The sequence below is a fragment of the Boleophthalmus pectinirostris genome, unplaced genomic scaffold (assembly GCF_026225935.1).
Source record: "Boleophthalmus pectinirostris isolate CB_2022bp ecotype Guang Dong unplaced genomic scaffold, ASM2622593v1 HiC_scaffold_20, whole genome shotgun sequence".
Classification (NCBI taxonomy): domain Eukaryota; kingdom Metazoa; phylum Chordata; class Actinopteri; order Gobiiformes; family Gobiidae; genus Boleophthalmus; species Boleophthalmus pectinirostris.
In genome coordinates, this window is record NW_026571153.1 from 14845332 (window position 1) to 14852443 (window position 7112).

Here is a 7112-nt window from a genome sequence, read left to right on the forward strand (position 1 = left end):
AGAACGTCTGTATGGAAATCAGTTCTTTGCTGACACAAGTTCCATTTGTTATAAATGAATTCTATTAAAAAATGTCAGTGTTATGCATCGCTGTTTCACTTGTTTCCCTCCACCTCACTTTAGCCGCCAAAGACTGATGAAGCTATTTTACCCCCTACTGGTCCGGCTCAACATATTAAAATCCACAGTTGGGGCTGAAGAGGAGATTTGAATAGATTTCCATTGGCTGGGTTGGGGCTGTCAGCGATGTCAGCTACATGAATTATCAGGGGAGCCTCGGTCTTGTCTCCACACACTCTTTGACAGTGTGTTGTGACATTACATTAGAACACATCCAACTAAAGCTTTGTACCACTCATCTCAGATATGATTATTCATTTGGAGAAACACATCTGTGATTTACAGGGAAATTAGTGGTAATGACATGTCTGTGTCATCATGAGATACTATAATCTAATACGACAACAGTTATCCATTACACTACATGTGCACGCTACATACTTCCGCTCGCTCGTGTGGGAGATCACAACATACAATCAAGTCTTAGTTTCTTAGTTTCTTAGTAGCTTCTTACTGCTGACATTTATTTCACTATGCAGTATGTAACCTTTCTTTACGGAAAGGGCGTCTCCATGGGGACAAGCCGATGAAGCCACATGTTACAGGTCAAATCCATGTGTTTTTTTGTTTTTGTTTTTTGTAAATCAAGAGTATTCAGCACTTTAATTGATAAATTCAGGACTAAAACTCAGAGATGGGGACTTGCAAGTTGTGACTTGGACTCTATTGGACTCTAAGTTGTGACTTGAGTCACTATTTTTAGGACTTGAGACTTGACTTGATAAAATGGACTAAGACTTGGTGCTCGATTTGGACTTGAAGGTCAGTGACTTGGGACTGGGCCTGTGACTTGAGAAGACTTGAGAAGCACTTTTAAATCTGATTTCTTTCTATTCTGACCATAATGATTCACTCTAACATCTTTTCAAAACATTTAAAAACATTTATATTTCAACAGCTCTTATGTACTCTATAAATACTCATATATAAATATACTATGATTTTTTTTTAAGTACAATTTAGTTTAAAATTCATATACATTCCAAAAATCTAAGCTATATTTGGTACTTTGGTTGAAAAACTTGAAATGACTTATGGGCCAGTGACTCGAGACTTGACTTGGACTTGAGGTCAAAGACTTGAGGCTTGAGACTTGCAAAACAACGACTTGGTCCCACCTCTGCTAAAACGATTACCACCTCCACAACAATCAATAACCTTCATGTCAGACGGGTAAATGGTTTAAATCAATGTTTCTCAAACTGTGGTACTTGTGTCACTGCTGGTATGTGGGCTGCCTCTGGTGGAATGCAAGGTCCTCTGCAGTTTGCGTATTTCTTTAATTTAGAGATAAATCTTCTAAAGTGTTTATTATTTACAAACTACCTCATGCCCATGGTTTAGTTTCATTTTAGACCATTTTAGTCTCATTGCAAAACAGGTTCATCTCTCATTTAGACCTGATTAAGTCCAAGGTTAGATCTGGTGGTACTTGGGAGGACGAATATTAAGTAAAATGTAAGTTTTGTATAAAAGGTTTGAGATTCACTGGTTTAAATCATTTTACAATACTATAGCTGAGGTCTGATGTGAAAAATTACAAAAAGTAACTGAATGTCTGAACGTTTTTTAAACAGACAAGCAATTATGAAATGCCATGGACAGTTTGAGTTTTATTATAAACTTTAAATTGTATACAAAAAATATTACTAATCCTAACATTTAATAGACTGATCATGAAAAAATATCTATTTGCTATGGAGGTCACATCAAACTGACTCATCAATCCTTTCATTTACTAAAACTAAACTCTGATACTCCTCTACCCACATGAACATCCCACACTTTACTGCACCGTACCTGCAATAAGGAACATTTCAAAAAACAATATCAAGGGCCTGACAGCTGGGAAGTGTTTGCAAGTCAATAAGTACTTGCCTGGAGAATTACTGTGCAGCCAGACTCCTCATATCCAATTAGAAAATATTATTGTGCACTATAACAAATGACAGATGGTGACAGGGCTGACGCGTGTTCCTTAAGTTGCGGTGAGAATGTGAGTACATCGATGTCAGGGCAGGAAGATGAGAAGAAACAAGAAAACACAAGGTACGCACAGGGGACATGTCAGACTTAGTTATGCAACATACTAGGACAATAGAGGATATTTTTATCATTTACTCGTGCTACAGAGACAGGATGTACTTAAGATTTAAACTGGTATGTGATATGACACCTAATCCTCGGTTTAATGCCGTTTCTCATTATAAACATGCCAGAGTTGTGTCTTGTTTCATCGTCTAATTGAATCTATCTTCCTCCTCACCTCAAATCACAAATCAAATTCAAGTACTTCACAAACACTGTATACATTACTGCTGATAATACAGTGAAAGACGTAAGCTCAGGTGCCAAAAAGTAGCATGAATGTGAATGTTTGTTTTTTTCCCCTTGACTTTTAGCTACAACCAGGTTTGGGTTAAATTATACATGAATACATTTTTAAAAAGTGATCTTGCATAGAAGTACTTTTTACCCAACAGAGTTAAAAGCATATTTAGTATTCACAAAAAGCATATTAAAAAAGTATTACCTGTTAAAACTAAAGCAGAGATCATTGTATGAATGCAAAGTGGTCCAAAATGAATTTCAAGTTACCTAGAAAAGTTACCTAGAAAAGTGAAAATTGCAGCAAACTATTAGAGAGTATATATTTATAAGTATATTTATTAAAACTAGTAGTAAAAAGACACTCATTTGTGAAGGTATCAGGTCACATTCACAGGACAGAAAAACCTGAAGAGCTTTACAGTAGAATCATCTTGAGCTGCATCAGACCAAGTATAAGAGCACATAGACTAGTGTACTTCCATGAACCACTATGGAACATACCTGGATGAATGAGGAATATAAAACTAGGGCCTGACTGATATGGATTTTTTTGCGGCCGATATGATTAAGTAGGAGTTGGAGCTGCCAATAGGTGATATAAAAGCCGATCTATTCAGTGATGTAAAAATTCACTATAAATCTTCAAGTGATTATTAAACTTAGGTCTGGCTCTACTGGATTTATTGTTATTCTACCTCTTTACATATTTACAGACAGTAGGTCAGCCTAATGGCATTTTTACATGACATTCTAGTCAGTAAAGAAAGTAAGTAAACTACCACCAGCCTTTAGTGGTAAAGGCATGGTAACGCACCGCGGTAATCCATTATATGCGTAAATGCCGATCATTCACACCTCTGTTCACAGCTCATTTACAGCTCATTTACATATCAATGCAGGCCAGTAAAATTTATACAACCACATAGTCACTTTACAGTAGGCCAATGTAAATCTAAACAGGCTGTTTATGTGTGTTAGCTACAGCAGCCAACCAATGAGAAAGAATGAAAAGTAGCTTCAAAAACATTTGCGACACTCACTGCTCACACAGGCTCCTCTCACATCACCAGTCTTCACAAAAAAGTGTCCTTTTAATCCCGACTCAAAACAATCAACCATAAATATAATATAATCTAGCATGTTGACAGCAGCTGCATGTGTAAACAAGCACATGTGAGTGACGTGATTCTGGGGGTGTGTTCAGGGGCAGTACCGTGTCACATACCCAAATTATTCTGCAGATAAATATTGATGCAGAGCCACATATTAGGACATGTATCTATCTGTAAATTGGATTAAATGAACATAATGTAGAGAGCCTAAGCTTTATAATGAGGTATAACATGCCCACGTGGACTATCGGCCCATATCGACAAGATTTAGGCCGATATGTGCCCACATCAGCCAATATCAGTCAGGCCCTATATAAGATCACGTGATAATATAAAAGAAAGTACTATTATTTAATGTTGAAAGTGACATTCTATTATCTAAACAAAGAGGAGTGGGTATTGAGTGTCGAGTGTATTCTTTAATATCGAAATCAGGTTTGACAACACTAAAGTATATGCATGTTCCACTAGTCCTAACGTCACCTCCTCTACTGCACGTACTACCACTATGTAAAATTACAATCACACACCACACAATTAGCACACCATTACCATTAGTCAGCAAACAGCACTACAGCCATTCACCACAGAGGTCAGAAGCACTTTAATTCATTCACGGTGAGATGTCTAACTTCCTCTGTACCTCATTAAGCATCAAACCTGTCAAAACGCCACGCACACTTCCTCTGCACATATTTGGGACATGACTTTCCCATCCGCCGTGTGCCAAAAGACCATTAGGATCGGCCATAATGAGCTGGAATAGACAGGCTGCCTTGGTGCTGGAGTATGGCATTACCGGCAGGCAGCGATTGCATGCGTCGTGTAGGAAAATGTCCGTAGATTACTGCATGGCATGAGCAATTATGGGTTTCTCCTGTTTCGGACAAATCGAATGGGAATTGGGTGAAATAGATTTGTAAATTTTGTGGGTAATCGCTCCTCTGCAGATGTGGGATTCTGAAGACAAAGAAAAAGGATAGAATAAGGAGCTTCCTCTGTCCTGGATTTCACACTTTTTTTTTTTTTTAACTTTACGCTGCAGCTGTGTATTGAGCAGATGGTGTCTGGTGGTGGTCTTTGTCTTTCAGCAGTTTTCTCAGAATCGTGAAATCAGTTGGGCAGTGGCAACACAGCGCATGAGCCATCCCTTAATTTATCCTACAGTCTTCTCTTTAAAGTGGAACTAAACACTAAATCCACCTTTTTTCAATACTAAACTGTGTTTATGGGGTTTTAAAAGCATCAGAATCCGTGTATTATTTGTTCATTTGTTTTTCAAAATTAAACCAAAAATAAGAAAACAAAAAAATAACTATTTTTTTTCATTATTTGTCTCCAAAATCAAAATGAAAAAAACGGATAAGAATTAGTTTTTTCAGTTTTCTATTTTGGTTTAAATGTATAATGGAAAATACAGATAATGGCCGTTTCCCGTTTCCGTGACTTAAAGTGTGATGCCGAACTTTTGTGCCTCATACAGACTGAACCAGGACTGAATCAGGATTAAACCACATCTACACTGGTCTCTGTTCTGGTCTCCATCCTGGTCTCAGTCTTGGTCTCAGTCCCAGTCTGGACCAGGTTTAAGTCCCGGTCTGGTCTCGGCCTCAGTCCCGGTCTGGTCCCAGTCTCAGCTCCGGTCTGGTCAGAGCCTCAGTCCTGGTCTCAGTTCAGGTCTCAGTCCTGGTCTCGTCCCGGTCAGTCCTGATCACCCGACAGTCTACGTGGGCGCACCTCCCAACATTCAGTACTGGTTTAGTCCTGGTCCAGTCCCTATGCGACACAAAAGTCCGCCATCGCAGTTTAAGTCACGGAAACAGGTTATCTGTTTTTTCCATTATTCATTTAAACACAAAATCAAAAACTAGAAAAATGAATAGTTATCAATTTTTTCATTATGATTTTTGGTTTTATTTTGAAAAACGAATGAACGAATGATACACGGATTCATCAGCTACAATTCATAGTCATTTTTGGCAACTTTAGTGCAAAAATGCCAAATTTAAAGTGTGTGCTGCATTCAGTGACCTCTGCAATTTCCAGTAGTTGGTGACATCACACAGAATAGCCTCGATCACAGTCTGATATTTCTGATGCAAACACTTGGCTGCAGGAGGCGGAGTTTGAAGTGTGGATACCTGTTTGACCAACTGGGGGCAGGCACAGTGGAAAGGCTCTGGGTTTGATCCCATCTGGGTCATTCTGTCTGGAGTTTGAATGTTCTCCCTGTGTCTGGATAGGTTTTCTCTGGGCACTCCGGTTTCCCTCATCAACCAAAAACATGCACCATAGATCTCCAATCTCCAGTGAATGTAGTCCTGACAAAGCCTCGGAGATGGGTCCCTAGGATAAATGAGACCCTTGACCTGTCTCCATGGAAATAAGTTTGTTTTATGCCATAAATAAAAGCCAGAAAATTTACATAGGCCACCATTTCATAACTATATAGAGGTGAAAAAAATCGTTGAACGGGAAAATTATAAACTACTAAACAATAGTAAGGTTCATCTGTCACTTGTGATCTGCATATCCTCTGTCAGCAGATATCCCTTAAATTCTGATGTGGATATTTTGATTGCCGTTACCACAACAAATCAGGAAAAGCCACAGTGCCTTTTTGAGCCTGTGAAGCAGCTAATACATCACTGCCAAGGAAGCAGGATTATTCACTCTGCCAAGAAAGAAATATGTCTCAGTAAATTTGCAATCAAGAAAACATCATTGCAAAGCTGTGAAGTCAAAGCCCTCAATATTATTGACAGGTTACTCCAATCGCACAAGGCGTGTTTCTGCTGATTTTTCTATTGATAGTCAATAACATACAAACAGCTCCACGGAGTCAATTTAATCCTATAGTAGATTTGTTTGCGTACAGCTTTTGTAGGTACTGTAAGTGAATTCACTTACAATTGCTTGGTTGCAGATGACATCACCACATACTACAGGCCAATTATATTTAATACAGATGGGCGCAGCTAAAATTCATATTGTCAAAAAGCAGATTTTTGGTGTAGTACAGAGAGTTCTTTGGTCTAACCACTAAATGAAATGATCAGGTCCAACAATTGCGTATTTACCTTTTGGATATATTTCGTGGGAAAGTACAAAGTAATCAATAGGAACTGTCTCTCCCAAAATAAATATACAATGTCACAAGTTTTGTGAAATGTAATTTTTTTTAGATAAACATAAAACAATGAAACTGGACAAAGGTGATTCTTCGGGTAAACATTTTATCACTGCCTATTTGTTTTGAGATTACATTAAATTCAACTCATTTATATAGCTAATTTAAAGGGCCCATATTACGCAATTTTCTGATCTATGTTATGTTGTTTTCTCATCAAAAATATTCCTGGAGTTGTGTTTTGTCCTGCATATTTACGGCCTGTTTACACAAGCACCCACATGCTTGTGGGTAAAAACAACAAAAATATGTTTTATCAGAAGTCGGTGACGGCGTTTTTGGGGCTTAAAAACGCAAAAATATGAAATCACTCTCCAGAGTGGAAAAGTTGAATATGTTTCGCCATAGCGTTTCTGTCT